Below are 21,808 nucleotides of genomic sequence, written 5' to 3'. Positions count from 1 at the left end.
GGTTGACTTGGATCATAAATACTGAAATGCATTCAAGAAATTTCCAAAAAGTATTCATTCAAATTTATGAATTACTTCACTTATGAACAGTTCATGAACTTTAGAAGTACACTTTTATCTTCAAAAGCATGTCTCTTTTTCAAAATATTTTGACAAATGGTGTGTTAAAAAAGGGAAGAAATCAGAAAAAGACCAGTACCCCCATGATATAAGACCAGCTAGGATATTTCTGTGAAAAATCATGCATCAAAGAACATGTGAAATATATTTAACATTATTGTCTTATAAATTAGACCCTGTCAACCTTATAGATTTACTCAGACTTTTATAACTTCCATGGCAAATGTTTTCACTGTCTCAATGGAAGAAGAAAATTTTAAAAAATAACTTATCTAAGTATTTTTGATTATTATGCCTTAAATGTCAATCATTTCAAAAATAATTTATTATATATTCCTGAAATATTTTTAATATTAAGTACCCATTTCTTTGCACAGAACACAATGAACACATACACAAATGCATTTTAGAAATTACATGAGGAAGTGATTTAAAAGATGTTTATTTTTGTGCAAAACTTTGAAATCCACTCAGAACATTTTAATAACGTGCATTTTTCATGAACTTTTTGAAGTACTCATATGCTTGGATTTCATTTTTGCACCTAAAATAAACTTATATTTTAATCCTTCAAATTTTTTGAAAGTACTTTCATATAATTAGAGGAACAACCCAAAACAACAATTTTGGTTTACATATTTTGTGAAAACTTTACTGTTTTATATGTATAAAATAATAATTAACCATTTTTATGATGAAATTGTGACTATCTGTTCAAATTCTGAGGCAATGTCTTGGGTATCATTAAAGAACAACCTATAACCAACAAAAGAATCTCTGATGATATACATAATAATCATAATAAATTTCATAACAAAATGTTGTGATTTACTTTGAATATTTTAATCATCACAAAATAATAGAGGTAGACACTAAACTTTTCACACTATAGGTAAGAATCTTAGACACAATTGGAAGCAAGAATCAAATAAAGAAGAAGAAAATAATTTAGATAAAAATAACATTACACTTAGCTGAGTGATTTCATTTCAGGTTTAGAAACTCATTTTTCTCTTCTAGTGACTCAGTAATCTTATCCTCCTTTTGTGAGCTGAAAAATGAAAATAGGAAGCTATTTTACCACATGGGCTGTGAAGATTAAATAAAATATAAAATAGCACAGTATTTTAACCATCATTAAATTAAATTTCTAATTAGCGTTATTGATATCACGAAATTTGTATGACTACTTTATTTGTGTTATGACATCTTTTGCTGCATTAAATAATCAAATTTTCTTTGTTTTTTTGATATTCATGGAGCTCCATGGAAAATACCTTACAATTTTATTCACCCTACAACTTCTTATACAAACATATGTGAACATCACTGCCACCTCATTCTTGTTATTCCTTGATAATTTATTTTTTTAGTGATTAATGTTTAATTAGTCTCATGTCACATTGTAAGGAAATCATATTTATAGTGGAAATAAACCAACTTATCAATAAAGATTTCCTTGAGGCTGGGTTAAAAAAAAAGGAATCTGATCTCTTGTTACTTTAATATGTCAAAATGTTAGATTTCTAGGGTTCACATTCTTTCTATCATGTCATTAGGGACACAGGCTTCTCAATGTTGTCTCTCTCATCATTCTAATTGTATACCTCCATAAAAATGGTCAAATAATGGATAGCATTCTATTCTGAAGGTCAAGCAGTTGTGAATGGAAGCAAGGTGAGAGAAGGACGGTGCAGGGAATGAGGGATTTTTTTTTTTTTTTTTCTGAGCTGACTCAGCCATCTTTCCAGAGATCTCCTGGAAATCACTTCAAATACTTTTCTTTTTTTTTTCTCAATAGTCACCTATTAAGATAGGATGAAATAAGTTTTAAAAATGGAATTCTTTTGCTGAATTCATTGACACCTCATATAAATTCAAGAGCTTATTACTAAGAATAAAGGGGAAAACTGAATAGTGGGTAGACCACTAGATGTTCTGTCAGAGTAGAGAAGAAATGACAGAAGATCTGTGCTTAGATGCAAACCCATGCACTACTGACAGCTTTTCTATAAAAAGATTCATGAATCTGTTCTGCTTAGGAGAATTCTATAAAAATTGCAAGTGATATGCTTCTCACACCATGTCTGCTTTAATTTATTCTTTTGGTGAGCTTATCAACCTGTGTGGAACAGAAGGTATAATATTGTGTATCTATAACGCCATGAGAAAATGTGGCCACACAAGTCATGATATTATTTTGAGATGTAGTAATCAGCTAATAAATTCATTTTTGTGTGATCTGGAGATACGTCTTAAATTTCCTTCCAGGATTTTTTTTTTTTTTCAAGATTTCGTTATTCCAAAGGCAGAGTGATAGAGAGAAAGAGAGGGAGAGACAGAGAGAAATCATCCATCTGCTGGTTTATTCCCCAAATGCTCACAATAGCCAGGACTGGGCCGGGCCAAAACCATTAACCTTGAACTTCATCCAGGCCTGCCACGTAGATGGCAGGGGCCCAAGTACTTGGGCCATCTTCTGCTCCCTTCCCAGGCACATTACCAGGGAGCTGCATTAGAATTGGAGCAACTGGGACTAAAACCCGAAATTAGATGTCAATTGTGCAAGTGGCTACTTTACCTGTTGGACCACAAAAGCATCCCTGCCTCTACAAATTGTTGGTATTTTTAAAGTAATGTACTACTTTTGCATTTTATATGAAGCCACATGATAAATGTGATAAATGATAAATCAGATGCCCTGTCCATACACTCTGAACTACTGCCGCTCATATCTTGCATCAGGTTGCGATGGAAAATACACAAGCATTTTGAGCTCATTTTATGTTCAGTTGATTTGTCCACCAGTGACTTATTATTCTGTTTTTAAGACTTACTTATTTATTTGAAAGTAATAAAACACACACACACACAAACACACACATACACACACACTCACAGATTTTCCATTCTCTGGTTCAATCCCCAAATGGCTTCAATGGCCAGGGCTTTGCCAGACTGAAGCCAGGAGTGCCTCTCAGGACTCCCACATGTGTGCAGTGACCCAAGGAGTTGGGCCATCCTCTGCTGCCTTCCCAGGTGCACCAGTAGGGAGCTAGTTAGGAAACAGAGCAGCCAGAACTCAAACTGACCCCAAGATGGATGCCGGTGGTCCAGGCGCAAGTTGAACTTCCTATGCCACAGCACCATCCCCTGACTTGCTATTCTTAACAGATTTGTAAATTCTAAACTGCCTCCTAATCAAGGACATAATTTTTGGTTTTCGTAAATTTAAATTACATAAGCTCTTTGGTTCAGGTATATACACACACAAGTTCTTGCATAAACATTCCTGGATAGCCCTTGAATTTGTTGCCAAAAGATAGATCAATCAATAGATAGATCAGTTTATGCATTGATCTATAAGTATATAATTTTTACCACATCGTTACAATAAACCGATAATTGCAAGTAATCCAATATTTAAAAGCTGTTAAGATCACTACTGGAATAATGAAATTATTCTTTACTTCCTGCATTCTAAGAAGGAAGAAAACCATGAGAATGGTTGTAGAGTTCTAATAAATGACACAAATCCCTTGTTTTGTGGGCTTTAGATTCTAGCTGTGGTGAGTACAAAATAAGAAAACAAATATTTAGACAAGTCCATCTGAGTGAGTGGCAAGAGCAATGAGCAAACAGCACACATTTAGCATGCTTAAGATTATAGGGTAAGATGGCTTCTGCTATGGTTTAGATATGATTTGAGTGTATTCCCCAGGTGTTCATGTATTGGAAAATTGCTCCTCAGTGTGGTGATGTGGAACATGTGGGAATTTTTGACAGGTGGAGCATATTGCATGATTATTGGGTCAGGCCGGCGCCATGGCTTAATAGGCACATCCTCCACCTTGTGGCGCCTGCACACCAGGTTCTAGTCCTGGTTGGGGTGCCAGATTCTATCCCGGTTGCCCCTCTTCCAGGCCAGCTCTCTGCTATGGCCCGGGAAGGCAGTGGAGGATGGCCCAAGTCCTTGGGCCCTGCACCCGCATGGGAGACCAGGAGAAGCGCCTGGCTCCTGGCTTCGGATCAGCACGATGTGCCGGCCGCAGCGGCCATTGGAGGGTGAACCAACGGCAAAAAGGAAGATCTGTCTCTCTCTCTCACTATCCACTGTCTGTCAAAAAAAAAAAAAAAAAGATTATGGGGTCATTGAGGATTCTGCCCTCAGAAGGAATTAATGCAGTTCTTGTGGGACCCAAGTTAGTTCCCACGAGACAGTATGTTATAATAGGACAAGATTGGCTTCTTCCTGCCCTCTGGTTTCCTTGTGATCTCTCATTCATACATGTGATCATGCTGTTTTGATGAGGCAGTTAGGTCCTTACCATGGGTGACCTAATGCTATCCTTGAGCCTCAAAAATTGTGAGCTAAATAAACTTTACATATTATTCTGTAGGTATTTTTGTAATAATGAAAATAGACTAATGTAGTCTCACAATAGGTTAGCATTTGAGATAGCATCTCAAAATGTGGGCATTTGGGAAGCAAACCAGTAGATGAGAATTATCATTCTCTGCCTATCTGTTTCTATTTCTTGCTGCTGGTCTTTTTGCCTTTCAAATATAATTAATTTAAAAATAAATTTAAAAACATAAATTGAAGGTTTTTTAATACTAAACAAAAAGATAGACATTGAAATCATCAAATGTACAACTTCAAGATCCTGATCTACTGATGTGCAAGTGCTACTAACAATCTACACTGAAAATATAACTTGTATGACCATTTTCAATAAAAACACTAAAGCATATAGAAGACGATTGGTTGATGTTCTGCCATATGAGTCCAGAAATAAAGCAGTCAAGGTAGAATAAAAAAAAACTTCATAAGTTATGATTTCATAAATGTGTAGAGAGATGTGAGGAAGGATATTATAAAATTATGCAGAACAACATGCACAAAACAATTGGTCAGTATAGCACACATTATGTATAAAAGTCAAAAGACACTAGCATGATTAAGTTATAGCATAGGATTGATATACTAAGTATTTATTTAAAAACAGTGAGTATGAACATGGAACACTAAAATAGTTAATGAGTAACAACTCATGAATTATCTGAAATCCCACAGTAAATAGTCCAAATATTATGGGGCTGTTCACTGACTTTACCAGATATCCAATATCCATTTTTGAATGAAATATCATTTTCCTAGGCTTTAAGGGGAAATACACTTGAAAAAGCACAGTAGAAAAACAATTGCTGATCTAACTGATTACATATTCAAAATAACATGATACTTCTCGTGATCCTGGTATCTCCCTTGTCAGGTAAGGATAACTTGGTACTTCTCAGTGTATTAGTTGCCCTCCTCTATGTATCCTCATTGGCTCAATCAGGAACAAAAATGAAGTAATGTCTAGCACAGTATAAAAAGTGATCAATAAATGTTTATAAGATTTTTTAAATAAGTTTTATTAGCTTTATAAGACATTTCTGTTGGGCAGTCATCCTTTGCTGCAATATATTCAGTCAGGAAATTTATTCACAGGTAATTGGCCTTTCCAAGATATTTAACTTATTTCAGAAACAAAATAAACTTGGTTATTTTTTCCTAAGGCATGTGTCTTACTCTTCACTTTCTCTTGAATTTTTCTATCTTTTGAGGTGTTAAAAAACAAGCAAACACACTTGTTCTTCAAATCTCCTTAAGTTTACTTTCTGGGAACATAGTCATTGTATTTGCTAAGCTTCCATTCCCATTCTGCTTTTTTGAAATTTCAACTCTATAAGTTCCTGGTAAATTTTGTGTAGATTATAGCATACAATTTTCCTGGGTACACAGAACTGAATGAGGAGCTTTCATCACCTTTGTCAATTCCTCTGCCTTTTACAGTGAAGAATCATTCCTAATTAGCAAGTGCCTGGTTGCCTCAGTTACCTGTCACCATCAAGTTCTGCATCTTGGCTACAAGAACTGTTTCTAGAAGAGAGCCTGACTACTTCTGGTTATTACTGTATAAGGAACAATTAACTGTTTCCCTTAATCTAACTGATTTTTCCCAGTGATGAAAATCGATTTATAGCAAATGTGTTTTGGTCTATATATTCCTGAGCATATACTTTTTAGAGTAACTATATTTTTCTCTGGTTAGCCTAAAATTTCTAAATATATAAAATGGGCATTATATACCACAAAGTTTCTGTTGATAGCAAAGCAACTGTTTACCACTCCATAACTTGGAACTTATCCTTAGCCAAAAGATTACTTTTCAGGGTGATCCAGCACCTACCTTTTTGGTTCCAGGTGAATTAAGACAGCAAATAAGGGCAATCATTCAGCCAGTTCCTCTGTTTGTCCATGGTAGGTATGCTGAGTTGAGAACTGTCAGACTTGTAGTCCTCTGTGGCTAAAGTTCTATTCCTGGGGAGAGGTCAATCCCGACCAAAGACCAAATTAAGCGTGTGATAGACTCACACTGATCTTGAGCATCATTGGAAGGGGACAGGAAACTGAGCCACCTGGCATCTGGCTTTCTGCCCTGAGATGAGAAAGCAGAGACCACAAGACAAACAAGTGGGAGCATTTGCAGCACTTGTTAGGACGGTTCCAAGTGTTTCTGACAATGTTGAGCTTTACCACAGGCCTGGACTCCTCCAGAACAGAAACCATCAAAAAATACTCTCAGGGGTCAGCACTGGTACATAGGAGATAAAGCTGCTGCTTGCAGTGCCAGCATCCCATATGGGTGTCAGTTCAAGTCTTAGCTGCTCAACTTTCCATTCAGCTCCCTGTAAATGTGGTTGGGAAAGCAGCGGGAGATGACCCAAATACGTGGGTCCCCGCACCCATGTGGGAGACCCGGTGGAAGCTCCTGGCTCTTAGTTTCAACCTGGCCAAGCCCTGGCTGCTGTGGCCATTTGGGGAGTGAAGCAGCAGATATTACCTATGTTAAAGCCAATGACACTCCACATTCCCATTGTTCATCTCATAAACAGTGAAACTGTGTGTCTTCACTGACCAGTCTGGGCAAACTGCTCTCTTGCCAGACCAAACTAGAGTCGATGCATTAGTCATTTTTTTTTCTTTATTACAATGAAATATCTGAGTTAACTGATAAATGAAGTGATAGAGGCACATACAAAAGCCTCATGGCAGACAGCAGGGAGTCTGTGGAGGATGGGACAAATGGTAAGCCAGGAACTAGGTAGAGACTGGGTGAGGCAAAACTCAGGCTTTATGAAAACACTTTCATGGAATTACTTTCCATGTTACACCCATAGTTACCTAGGGATCTCCCACTGAGAGCCATCTCCTTAAGTTTCTACCACCTACCAGTGATGCCACCCAGGAGAACAAGTGCTTATTTAACACAGATGCATTTGTAGGCCATTAGACATCCAAATAATGACATCAAGCTTCTCTCCTGATTGGGGGGGGGTGGGGGTGGGGGTGAGGGAAAGGGAGTGAGAGAGAGAGGAGATGGAGAGAAAAAGAAGAAACAAAGGAAGGAAGAAAGGAAGAAAATTTGCTGCTTTCTACCTAAGTGTCCAAAATTACCATGGCATGAGCTACAACGAGTACAATCCAAGCCTGCCATGTGGATGACAGGAACTCAATTACTTGAACCATGGCTGCTACCTCCAAGGATCTGAATTGTTGGGGAAACAGATTTGAGCCACAAATCACACATAGACACTCTGATGTGGTGCACGGTGTTGCTTATGCTAGGCTAAACACCCACTGCTGTGCCTTCCTTTGATCATTGTCATAGTCAATAACTTTCTGAACAAGCTAAGCTACCTCATGGAAATAAATATCCTCTCATCAGCTGTCCATCATAACACCACTCATTTAACAACTCCACACCCATTTACGTCTAGCTTTGTTTACTGCTCCCTTCAGAAGATAAGTCTCCTCCCATGTCATCTGATACACTGACAGATACCCTGGTTGGAAGTTCTCCATACTGCAAGTTATTCTTCACCTATTACTAAAGTCTCCTGGCCTCATTATGGTAGTCTCTTCCCTGACTATAAAACTGTTTTTGAATAAAATTTCTCCTTAATTATAGAACTTTTAACTTAATATACTCTCAAGAACTAGACTGAGGGATAAAATAAAAGAGTTCCCTTTTTCCTAATGTTTCAAAAACATAAGACTTTTTTTATATCTCACAACAACTATGAGAAGAGCAAGATTGAAAATAAGATTGAAATGAGAATGAAAAGACCGAGCTTGGTTAAATTATTAGATCACCTTGATATACTTGATTTTACTGAATTCATTTTTGAAATTTTTTAAACTTTTTTTAACTTTTATTTAATGAATATAAATTTCCAATGTACAGTTTATGGATTATAATGGCTTCCCACCCCATAACTTCCCCCCAACCCGCAACCCTCCCCTCTCCCACTCTCTCTGCCCTTCCATTCACATCAAGATTCATTTTCAATTCTCTTTATATACAGAAGATCAATTTAGTATATATTAAGTAAATATTTCAACAGTTTGCACTCAATTAGCAACACAAAGTGAAACATACTGTTTGAGTCCTAGTTATAGCATTAAGTCACAATGTATAGCACATTAAGGACAGATATCCCACATGAGGAGCAAGCGCACAGTGACTCCTGTTGTTGACCCAACAATTGACACTTTAGTTTATGGCAACAGTAACCACCCTAGGCTGTCTTCATGAGTTGCCAAGACTATGGAAGCCTTCCAAGTTCACTAACTCTGATCAAATTTAGACAAGGTCATAAAAGCCAGGGTGAGGATAGTAACCAATGATCCTAAGAGTGGCATTAACCAGGTCTGAGCAATTATACAGCATTAAGTGGGGAAGAGGACCATCAGTACACACAGGTTGGGAGTAGGGAGTAGAGCCATTGGTGGTAGAGTAGAGGTTATGATTACAAAGGAATGAGGCCCAAGTGCGCTAGACAGGGTCTAGAACAAAGGACAGAGTCATTATTAGAGGAGCTAAGAAAGGTGCTGTCCAAGCTACAATTAATTTTTCTGATTGAGAGGCAAATAGAACCTGACAGAGGGGGCTTGATAATAATCTGTTGGGCTTTAGACCTTGTAAGTTAAGAGGCCCAGACCTATCTATCTCTTCACATGGGGTACATCCTAAGGGAGGTGTGAACCTCCTGGGGGAAGGCACCCTATTGACTTTCATTACTTAGCTGGCCTGGGAGGAGAGCTGGCCAGGTAAAGGCAGGGGGCATCTCTAACAAGAAATTTACAGTTCTGCCTGCAATGTTGCTGACCCTACTTGACCATCCCCTCAGCTGCAGTGGTCACTTTGGAAGTTGGGCTGAGTGAAGGGCTTTTCAGCTTAGAGCCAATAAGATCTGTGGCTCTGACCTGGGCATCCTTCGACTCCAGGGCAGGTCCATTTCCAGTGATCCAACTCTTGGCAGAGCTGCCAGGGCTCTTCACAAGCTGACTTCTGCTGAAGCCCAGGCTTACCACATTGAAAGCCACTGCAGTAGACTGGCCTATTGGGTCTGCTTGAGGGCAGATCACTGTACAGAACAGCCCTTAATAGGCCTGCCACCCATTGCTTCTAATGCCTATCTTTCCTTTTTTTTCAAACAAGGAAATCCAAATGGTCAACAGACACATGAAAAAATGTTCAGGATCACTAGCAATCAGGGAAATGCAAATCAAAACCACAATGAAGTTTCACCTCACCCCAGTGAGAATGGCTCACATTCAGAAATGTACCAACAACAGATGCTGGTGAGGATGTGGGGAAAAAGGGACACTAACCCACTGTGAGTAGGAATGCAAACTGGTTAAGCCACGTGGAAATCAGTCTGGAGATTCCTCAGAAACCTGAATATAACCCTACCATACAACCCAGCAATCCCAGTCCTTGGAATTTACCCAAAGGAAATTAAATTAGCAAACAAAAAAGTAAGACCTGGAACCAACCCAAATGCCCATCAAGAATAGACTGGATAAAGAAATTATGGGACATGTACTCTATAGAATACTATACAGCAGTCAAAAACAATGAAATCCAGTCATTTGCAACAAGATGGAGGAATCTGGAAAACATTATGCTGAGTGAATTAAGCCAGTCCCAAAGGGACAAATATATATTCTCCCTGGTCGGCAACAACTAAATGAGCACCAAAGGAGAAACCTGTTGAAGTGAAATGGACACTATTAGAAACAGTGACTTGATCAGCCCTTGTCCTGACTGTTGTTGTATAATGTAATCCTTTTCCCTTTTAGTATTTTTTTTTGTTCTACTTAATACTATTGGTTGAACTCTGTAATTAACACACAATTATTCTTAGGTGTTGAAATTTAACTGAAAAGTGATCCCTGTTAAATATAAGAGTGGGAATAAGAGAGGGAGGAGATGTACAATTTGGGACATGCTCCATCAGACTTGCCCCAAATGGTGGAGTTAGAAATGTACCAGGGGACTCCAATACAATTCCATCAAGGTGGCATGTACCAATACCATCTCATTAGTCCAAGTGATCAATTTCTGTTCACAATTGATCACACTGATAGTTCTAAGAGTCAAAGGGATCACACAAACAAGACGAGTGTCTGCTCATACTAACTGATAGAACCAAAAAGGGAGAGAACGATCCAACATGGGAAGTGGGATGCACAGCAGACTCATAGAATGGCAGATGTCCTAAATAGCACTCTGGCCTCAGAATCAGCCCTTAAGGCATTCGGATCTGACTGAAGAGCCCATGAGAGTATTTTAGGCATGGAAAGCAAAGTCACTCTGGAAAAAAAAAAAACCTAAATAAAAGATCTCTGCAAGTGAGATCCCAGTGGAAAGAATGGGGCCATCAAAGAAGGAGGTACCTTTCTCTGAAGGGAGGTGAGAACTTCCACTTTGACTATGACTCTGTCGGAATAAGATCGAAGTTGAAAAACTCAAAAGGCTTCCATAGCCTTGGCAACTCATGACTAGAGCCTAGGGAGATTACTGTCGCCATAAACAAGAGTGTCTGTTGTTAAGTCAACAACAGAAGTCACTGTGTACTTACATCCCATGTGGGATCTGTCCTTAATGTGTTGTCCAATGTGAAGTAATGCTATAACTAGTACTGAAACAGTATTTTACACTTTGTGTTTCTGTGTGGGTGCAAACTGATGCAATCTTTACTTCATATATACTAAATTGATCTCCTGTATATAAAGAGAATTGAAAATGAATCTTGATGTGAATGGAAAGGGAGAGGTAGCAGGAGATGGGAGGGGTGTGGGTGGGAGGGAAGTTATGGAGGGGGAAGCCATTGTAATCCATAAACTGTACTTTGGAAATTTATATTTACTAAATAATTTTTTAAAAAGTTATGTAAAAAGGCATTTTCTGATATCTGAGTATATTGTGAGAAATCATGTGAACCACCTATATATACCAAATTTGATCACTTTATAAATCGTTTTCTGAATCCTTCAATCTAGCATTTTATATATTTTACTTATTATTCTGTTTGTTTTCATTTTTTTCTTTTCCTGATGGTATAAATATCATATTCTTTGTAGACAATTGCTCATTTCCAAGATGACTAGTAAAACAATAATGCTTTCTCTGAAAATCATTTTATTCATTTAAGGAAAAAGACATAAAGGAATCCTGCCTGTATTGCCACATTCTCAGTAACTTCCCCTTGATATCTTGTGCCCTGTGTTTCACATAATTTGTCTAGATTGTTTCGTAGGTATTATTTCCTTTTTTTTTCTAGTTAGATTTTTTGGGGGGGCATTAGGCTGTTGTGCACTTTCCAATAGTAAGATTATTTAGATTTTTTAAAGATTTAGTTATTTATTTGAAAGAGTTACACAGAAAGAAGAGAGGCAGAGTGAGCGAGATCTTTCATGCGATGGTTCACTCTCCAATTGATAGCAACGCTTGGAGCTGCACCGATCTGAAGCCAGGAGCCTGGAGCTTCTTCTGGTTCTCCAACGCGGGTGCAAGGGCCTAAGGATTGGGCCGTCCTCCACTGCTTTCCCAGGCCATAGCAGAGAGTTGGATCAGAAGTGAAGCAGCTGGATCTCAAACCAGCGCCCATATGGGATGCCGGTGCCTCAGGCCAGGGCATTAACTCACTGCACCACAGTACAGAGTCCAAATTATTTAGATCTTTAAATGCTTTTATATAAACAAGCATCAGGAAAAAATTTTAGTACTGTGATTTCAAGATCCTCAGGACCACATGATGCTTAGTGGTTTTTTTTAGACTTCCATTTTCGTAAAAGTAGAGTATAACATTTTTTGATAATATTCACAGCACTATTTTCTCACTGAAGTTCTTTTCATGTCTTGTAAAGTGTCCTTGATCTACAGAAACACTCTTCTTGATTATGTATGAATACAACTGTATGGTAAAATGCAGTTACACTGCCAAACAACCTATGTTGCAATGGGTTAGACTCTACAGAAAAAAAAAAATATTTTTCTGAAAGTCCAATCTTGCTAGGCATATATTATACAGGTCCAAATGTCAGCATGAGATAATTCATGCTGGTAATTATTCATATGGGAAGGAAATAGAACACTATTGTTTGTTATAGAAATTCGCCAGGAGAAGCCTGGTTTTTAACAGATGATGTCAAAATATGAATTTATTTAGGATAGAAAACTTACAGTCATCACAGGTAGAGAAATAAAGTGGGTGGTCAGAAGGAAGGTTGCATCTGATTGCAGAGGCTGGGAGAAGTCATGTTGAGGCAAGACAATGTCGGAGGCAAAATCCACTTTCAAAAGCACATGAAAGTGTGGTTATACAACTATACAAAACGAGCTAATGACAAGTGAAAGAGAAAGATCAGAGAAGGAGAAAATGTGTTCTTAAAGGCAAAATATGAGGGAATAACTATAGAAAGCACAGGTCAGACAATGTCTATGCCCACTAAATCGCAGAGTGCATTCATCAGACATGACTATGTTTGTCAATTAATTGTAGACAATGGAAAGTTTGAGACAAAAACAAAAACATTTCCCTGAGGGACACAAAAAGCCCTAAGGCATAAATGGCAGAGCTCAAGCTCTGAACTTTTCTGAAGATGATCTTTTCTCTACCTATTAATCTTTCTTAGAAATATTCACCTGGAGAGGAAAAGAGCTTTTTTTCTCTCATCACAAAAGAAGCAAGCCTTTGAAATCCAGTCTTTGTTCTTCACAATGTAGACTTGTATAATGTACAAAGAATTTCCTCTGAAGCCCATAAACAAAAGAATGCCTTGCTGTACACAAGTTATCTGTTAAGCAAGAACCCTTTCTTCCCCTCCACTATCCAGATTGAAAGTGCTTCAACATGCCACAAAACTAATATATAATCACTGCTACAGTTGGCCACATCCCCACTGCGATTTTGGGAAAAGCACACAGCATTATGTTAACACAGCCTCCCCTAGCTTATAGGAAGTCTGTTAGGTATTATTTGTTTATTTTCTTTTTAAATATATCCAAAATTTTGTTTTCAGTAAGTTATATATGCCATTTTATGCTGTCGTTTTGAAAATGAGATGTGAAAATACACCCATAATTCAAATAATTGAACCATACTACCTGAAGTATAAATGCTGGTCAAAAGCAATGCTTTATATAAAATTTTTTTCTGTATATTTCAAATTGTGGAAAAAATTTTACTTTTGGGAAAGATACAGCAATTACTGTTATGTTAAAAGTTCTGATAGTCTCATGTTTAAAGCATTTTGTTCTTTATAACTTTGCCCATGGCTGTTTTCAGTAATCCTTGTTTCCTTTGGAAAATCCTTTTCAATTGTGAAGACTTATTTCTCTTCCCTTACTGAATTCTTTAAAATGGAAAAAATAATACCCTCTGAAAATTTCTGAGGACCAAGTATCCAACATGGAAATGATCCACTCTGAACTGTGCCTCTGTTTCAGACCACCATTACCTGTAACATCTGCTGGACAAGGAAATGGAGGTAAAGATAATACTATGTTAATTCTTAGATGATGACTCTAGTCATTTTCACTGTCAGATTTTTTCTGAAGATTTTATTTACTTCTTTGAGAGGCAGAGTTATAGACGGAGAGAGGGAAAGGCAGAGAGAAAGGTCTTCCATGTGCTGATTCACTTCCAAAAGGACTACAAACCAGGAGCCAAGAGCTGCTTCTGGGTCTCCCGTTCTAGTGCCAAGGCCAAAGCACTTGGGCCATCTTCCACCTCTTTCCCAGGCTACCAGTAGAGAGCTATATCAGAAGGGGAGCAGTTGGGAAACGAACCAGTGCCAATATTGAGATGTGGTGGACAGGTTTAAGGAAACTGTACCCATGATTCTGATGCACCTAAAAAGTTGCATTGCCTTGATTTAATTCTCGAAATATGGTGTTCATACTTATAAAATGAAGCAAAATATTAGTTGCTGCACTGATGTGGGCAAAATCATAAATTTTTCCATAAGCTGTGAGAGCAGACTCTAACTCAGACACACATACAAGGTGCAACAGTAAAGGAAAACTTTTTACTGATTAAAGATATGTAAATGGCCGGCGCCGCGGCTCAATAGGCTAATCCTCCGCCTAGCGGCGCCGGCACACCGGGTTCTAGTCCCGGTCGGGGCACCGATCCTGTCCCGGTTGCCCCTCTTCCAGGCCAGCTCTCTGCTGTGGCCAGGGAGTGCAGTGGAGGATGGCCCAAGCCCTTGGGCCCTGCACCCCATGGGAGACCAGGATAAACACCTGGCTCCTGCCATCGGATCAGCGCGGTGCGCCGGCCGCAGCGCGCTACCGCGGCGGCCATTGGAGGGTGAACCAACGGCAAAAGGAAGACCTTTCTCTCTGTCTCTGTCTCTCACTGTCCACTCTGCCTGTCAAAAATAAAAAAAATAAAAAAAAAGATATGTAAACATTACCGTGGACAGCAGGGGGTTTAATTGATTCAGGACTTACCAATAGGTAGCTAAACCATCACTAACCTAGAAAATATAAACAAGAAAAAATTTGAAAAAGGAAGAGTGAAGGCAAAATATTATAGAAAACATTGACTCTACAGCACTGTTCAAATGTAAGTATTTGGCACAGTGGTAAAGAAGTCCTTTTAATAACTATATCCCATATCAGAGTGACAAATTCAAATTCTGGCTTTGCTGCCAATCCCAGATTCCTGCTAATAGAGGTGGTACTTCAAAAATGTCAGTCTCTGCTACCCAAGTGGTAGACTTGGATTGCATTCCTAGCTTCGAATTGTTTGTATAAGTCAGCCAGCACATGGGAACTCTCTCTCTTTCTCGCTCTCTCTGTAAATAATTAATTTTAAGAAAATAGAGATAATTCAACTAGTCAGACAAGAAAGAAGTAACACTACTACCAATTACCACCACCTACCCAGGTTGTAGGGGGGAGGGCAATTTTCAACAACAACAAAAATATGGAGGTCACAAATAGGAAATTGTAACCCATAAAATATGCATACAAAAATTGAAGAAGACCATGTAAGCTGATTTGGAAGAGACTTGGATATAGAATTTATCTGAGAATGACTTCAAAGCAACCATTATAAATATCTTCAAAGAAGTAAGGTGTACCTCTAAAGAAATAAAGGAAAATACTTTTACACTATTTCATCAAAGAAATAACAAGAATAAAGAGATAAAAATTACCACTAACCCAATTTGAATTCTAAATATGAAAATTATAACTGTGAAAACATTTACTAAAATGGTTCAGCCCTAAATATGATCCAACAGATAAAAGATCTAGCAAGACTGAAGAGAGACCAATGCTGATTAAGTCACAAGGGACAGAAAAAAAATGCACAAAAATTAAGCTTCAGAGAAACATGGAATACCATCAAGTTTATAAGTGTATGTTTACAGGAATGCAACAAGAAAGTAAGACATAGACTGTGATAGAAAAATATTAAATGAAATAGTGGCTAAAATTTCCTAAACTTGAAGAAGAATATCACTTTACACATCAGAGCCTATTTTCTTAATCCAAAACCTGAGATTGGGTAATATTACACATATTTATTTGATTCATAGTTCTAGAGGCTAGGAAATACAAGAGCTTGACAGAAGCATTAGTGAAGGAAAGAGAAAGAGCAAGAAAAGAAGATTGCCTAAGCCACCTTTATAACAAATCCATCCTTAATATAAATAACCTTTAGAATCAAACAGCTCTGAGTATGTGAGAAACTTATGATGTGATCCCTTCCTGGAGTAGCTATAAAGAGAAGCACTAGTAATAAGAGTCTAGTGTTCATGAACGTGTACTCACCCAAACAAGCACACAAAAATACATATACACACAATCAGCCTGGTTTCTTTTGTTTTTCATAGTTATACAGGTATGATAGAATTTCATAAAACCAAATCTCAAAATCAGAAAGATGCATGGAACCCACCTTCAAATCCACGTTTATTATAATGGAAAGACAGAGAAATCTAACAATATAGAGATATTAGAAGATATGCACCAGGCTGAAGTTTGGTTAATAAAAGAGGTGCCTTTTGTAATTCTACAAGTAATTCATTAAATGAGTTAAACATGGTAAAAACTAGGCAAATATTGTAAATGCACAATTAGAATTTGGACTAGGAGTTGTTATAGAAATAACAGAGTCAAACTGTTGAAATCTTTACTTAATATATACTAAACTGATCTTCTCTATATAAAGAAAATTGAAAATGAATCTTGATGTGAATGGAAGGGGAGAGGGAGCGGGAAAGGGGAGGGTTGCAGATGGGAGGGAAGTTATGGGGGGGAAGCCATTATAATCCATAAGCTGTACACTGGAAATTTATATTCATTAAATAAAAGTTAAAAAAAAAGAAATAACAGAGTCAAGACAACCCAAATTCCTACTGAACATGTGTTATTTATTGGTTGTTCACCTCTGTTTTTCTTTCATTTCTCTTATTCAGACTAAGTGACAAGTTACCTACATATTTTTTGAGTTCTATAGGAAATTATGCATGTAAAGCAGTATCTACAGTATCTGAGGTGTGGTTAGATAGGTTATAATTCTTTTGTGGCAAACTATTAATATATAAGATCGGAAGCAAAAATAAAAATAAAAGGACTTGAGCTCCAGCAAAAGAATTACAAAAGTTGAAGCCCAGATACCTAGATTAAATTAAAAAAGAAACAAATCACCAAAAGAGACCAGGGAATGGTGTTCGGTCACAAAAACACAGAAAGACAAATAGATTGCAGGACACTCAAAGAAAGGAGGTCTTTATCCAGATGTGTTCTAAAACAATGACCCTTTTCATATTTTAGGGGAGGGTCAAGACTTGGATTTTCCTAAAGCTGTAGTTACATTCACATGACAGAATACTTTTCAGACTCACGTCTACAAGAGCTGAGCTGAGTAGCAATTGAGAGCCATGTGGTTCCTGATCATCAGGGATGGAATGACTGGCCATGGCTTCCTGAGTCAAGAGTCCTCTTCCCCACTTAATGCTGTATAATTGTTCAAACCTGGTAAATGCCACTCTTAGGATCATTGGTTACTATCCTCACTCTGTCTTTTATGACCTTGTCTAAATATGATCAGAGTCGGTAAACTTGGAAGGCTTCCATAGCCTTGGCAACTCATGACGACAGCCTAGGATGGTCACTGGCGCCATAAACTAGAGTGTCAATTTGTTGGGTCAACAACAGGAGCCACTGTGCACTTGCTCCTCATGTGGGATCTGTCCTTAATGTGCTGTATATTGTGATTTAATGCTATAACTAGTACTCAAACAGTATGTTTCACTTTGTGTTTCTATGTGGGTGCAAACTGTTGAAATCTTTATACTAAATTGATCTTCTGTATGTAAAGAGAATTGAAAATGAATCTTGATGCAAATGGAAGGGGAGAGGGAGCGGGAGAGGGGAGGGTTGCGGGTGGGAGGGGGAAGCCATTGTAATCCATAGGCTGTACACTGGAAATTTATATTCATTAAATAAAAGTTAAAAAAAAAAGTCAGTTTTCAAAGATAAAAAAAAAAAAAGAGTAAGAATGACTCATTTCTTTGGTGCAATCAAAAGAGCTTGTGACTCCGGCAACACCAGCTTTGTTTCTCTCTGGTTTATTTACTTTAATACTGGATATACACAGGGATTTAACAGAATTCAGAGTTCTGAGAAGAACAGAATGATTAATGGAATCAACTCAACTGAGTTATGAAGAATGATTGCAGGAACAGAAACTGTATTGTTTAGTTAAGCATCAGTTGTCTAAAGATATGCTAATAGTCTTCAAGTACATGAAAAGTGAAGATAATAATTTATCTTTCATGTGTAAATTAAAGCTACTAGCTCGTCAGCATTAGAACATGTATATACGGTTATTTTTCTCTATAGTGGAGGGTGTTTTTAATAATTTTATACACCTTCTTTGTTTAATCTCATTCATGACCCATAGTACTTATGGAATGAGCTAGGACTAATGGCTCCATTTATAAAAGAAAAACAAATAAACAAGCTAATGTTAAAATTCAATTTTTGTTCTTACACTATTTACTTTTTTTTTTGCCAGACTAATTGATTCTCCAATTCTCTTATTCTCTGACAGCAATGGGATTCAAAATTCAAATCAATTTTTACACCAGTTACCTGGAGTTAGTGTAGATCCCCGAAGGTTAAAAGGGCTCAGTCCTAAAAGACTATCTTTGCTTGGGATACCAGCTGTAACTCTGGGCCATCTGTATTTTGGTAGCATGACTATAAATCCTGTGTTGCCACAATTCCTCCTGAAGTTTCATAAATTGCTAGAACTGCTCACAAAAGTCAGGAAAGCATTGCACTTACATTTCACCACTTATCATAAGGGATAAGATCCCACAATAGCCATAGCTAGGAGCTGCACAGGAGGGAGAATGGAGCTCTCCTGCCCCTTCTGGAGCAGAACGTTAATTTGTTCTCCAACCCAGAAACTCCCAAGTTTCACTCATCAGACGTGGGTGATTGACGCAAACTCCAGCTCTTCTCTAGTCCCAGATGAGGAGAGCAGTGATGGAGATGAAGATTCCAGAGGCTCTGATGCATCCAGCAGCCTCAGCGAGGAGGAAAGCGGCAGCAGACGACAAGTGTGGAGCAAGTACCCTTTGGATGCACACAAGGAGTTTGGCTATGACAGTCCCCATGACCTGGATTCAGACTGCCATGAGGCTCTATCACAGGCTTGTGAAGGCTCTGGGACTACAGTGTCACCTGCTCTGGTGACATCCTCTTAGGTTTCTAAAAAGTAATCAAGCACCCCCTCGCCACAGTGAAAGTTTATGCTGAGTGAGTCTGCCACTAACGGTAGAGACCTTTTGCCTCAAACAAAAATGACCTACAGTCTGAAAAAGAAAGGTTCCATTAGCTTCCTGGCCTTGGCATTTTTTCCTGGTGTTCTAGTTTGGTGCTGAAGTCAAAGGGGAGGAAGGCTGCCGTTTCATCAGCAGTAATATTCTGCTTTTCCGTACAGTCAAGCTGCCTGTCTCTGGTAAAAGCCTGATCGTTTTGATAGAAGGAACCCACAGTGGATACAGCAGCACAGATTGGACAGTGACTGCTGTCAGGGCAGGAAGTAAAAGCTGCCTCAGCTGTGGAAGGTGTTAGTTAAGAGCTGTCTCCTGCACCCCTGCTTTGGACTCTGATGATGGTTGTAAAGATTGCTCTTTGGCAGTGGTGCAAGGGAACAAACTGCATAAATGTGATACTTGTTTAAAAATAATTTTAAAAAAGCCAACTAGGAAAAAAAAAAGCCAGGAACCAGGTGCTTTTCCTGGTCTCCCACGGGGTGCAGGGCCCAAGCACTTGGGCCATCCTCCACTGCACTCCCAGGCCATAGCAGAGAGCTGGACTGGAAGAGGGGCAACCAGGACAGAATCTGGCGCTCCAACCAGGACCAGAATCCCGGGTGCTGGTGCCGCAGGCGGAGGATTAGCCTATTGAGTCTTGGCACCGGCTTAGATTAACTTTTGTGAGCAGTTTACTCTGCAGCTATCTAGGGATGTACTCAGATTTGTCTCATTAGAAAAAACAAAAACAAAAACAAATACCTCCTATCACCTTTACCACTAAGGAAATTGCTAGGATGATATGAGCTGTGTGCAAGGGAGCAATGACAAATATAATTTTTATACAATACCACAAATATATATATATATATAAACCCAATGAATTATATTATCACAAACCAAGTGAACTATTAGGTCATAAACAAGTGTATGACACATAAAAGCAACCCTATGCTGTTGTGGCTTCAGTTTATACCCTCAGCTTTGTTGAGACCAGTTCTCAAGTCGACTTCTTTACTAGCTACAGGTCTTTGAATTTTGATTTGTCCCAACCTTGAGCCATCACTAAGATGCACATTATGACCTCTCACTAGCTTGAAGCAAGAATCAGCTGACCACAGGAGATACCTTAGCTGTCATATGAAGCCTGTCAATGTTATCTACTGACTATCCCTGGTTGCCCAAACTCCCAATAAACACTTCTGCAAATATTTCTTTTATTATCTCTTAATAACAAATTTTTCTTATGCTGGATTTTGATAATTTTTTTAATTTAATAATGAACTTGGGCAATGCTACATAGACAAATAACTGAATTTATGAGGGTGTTTTTATAAGGTATTTTCAATTAACTAACTTGTAGAGTGAAAAAAAAAACAAGGAAAAAACCTTCAATTTAAAAATATCCTCTGGCTGTATGTCAAGAAATATTTTTAAACGATGTTACTTTATGAGTGCTCGTGTATATACAATTATTCTTATCTCATTTGAATAAATGTATAATCTCATCCATTTTCAAAATGACTAATTTTTATTGAAGAATAAATACTACATTCTTCACCACATTCATGTCATCCTTATACAAGCGCCATGCTGTCCTTGCCTGTATCATTTCAATTTTAGTATATATGCTACCATGGTGAACATCCAATCTTATTATCATTAGAAGACTATTTTGAGGGGCCAGTGCTGTGGCACAGTGGGTTAATGCCCTGGCCTACAGTATCCCATATGGGCGCCAATTAGAAACCTGGCTGCTCCACTTCCTGTCCAGCTCTCTGCTGTGGCCTGGGAAAGCAGTAGGAGATAGTCCAAGTCCTTGGGCCCCTGCACCCACGTGGGATATCTGGAGGAAACTCCTGGCTCCTGGCTTTGGATCTGAGCAGCTCTGGCCATTGCAGCCAACTGGGGAGTGAACCATCCTATGGAAGACCTCTCTCTCTCTCTGTGTGTGTGTGTGTGTGTGTATGTGTCTCCTCTCTCTGTGTAATTCTTTCAAGTAAAATAAATAAATCTTAAAAAAAGAAGACTAATTTGAATCAGTAGCTCCACTATTCAGCAACTACATTTAGAAGAGAGTGATTCTCCTCTTCAAAATAGTAAGAATTCTTGTATTACCCTACAAACTCATCACAGTATAAAAGCAAACAATCAAACAAACCCCTTATTTCATAAAAAGTGACTTTTTTCTTGTCACGGAAAGTTTGTGTTATAAAACAATAGATGATAGAACACCACACCCTATCTTATTATAACTTTATACCAATTGACCAATCTCTTATTTTGTCATTTCTCCTTAATTCTCATTATTTTACTTGCTACGCCATTGAGATCCAGTTTTTTCTTTAAACAGATTTATATGGAGAGAGGAAAACACACACACACTCTTTCTCACACCCACAAACACACACAAAGCAGAGAGAAAGAGATAAAGAGAGAGAGAGAATGAGAAAGAGAGAGAGAGAGAGATCTTCGATCCATTTCTATCCAAATGTCCACAAT

At 38.1% G+C, this 21,808-nt stretch overlaps 1 non-coding gene across 1 annotated transcript; it reads right to left on the bottom strand.

Moving 5' to 3' along the window:
* Positions 1–20,847: 20,847 nt before the first annotated feature.
* On the bottom strand, positions 20,848–20,953 carry LOC133752800 (U6 spliceosomal RNA). Its single transcript, XR_009864977.1, has one exon. It is a non-coding gene; the product is annotated as a U6 spliceosomal RNA (small nuclear RNA).
* Between the last annotated feature and the right edge of the window lie 855 nt (positions 20,954–21,808).

Source organism: Lepus europaeus, chromosome 2, assembly GCF_033115175.1.
Source record: "Lepus europaeus isolate LE1 chromosome 2, mLepTim1.pri, whole genome shotgun sequence".
Classification (NCBI taxonomy): domain Eukaryota; kingdom Metazoa; phylum Chordata; class Mammalia; order Lagomorpha; family Leporidae; genus Lepus; species Lepus europaeus.
Note: the sequence above shows the minus strand (reverse complement) of the source record. Positions and strands in the feature narration are given on the sequence as shown.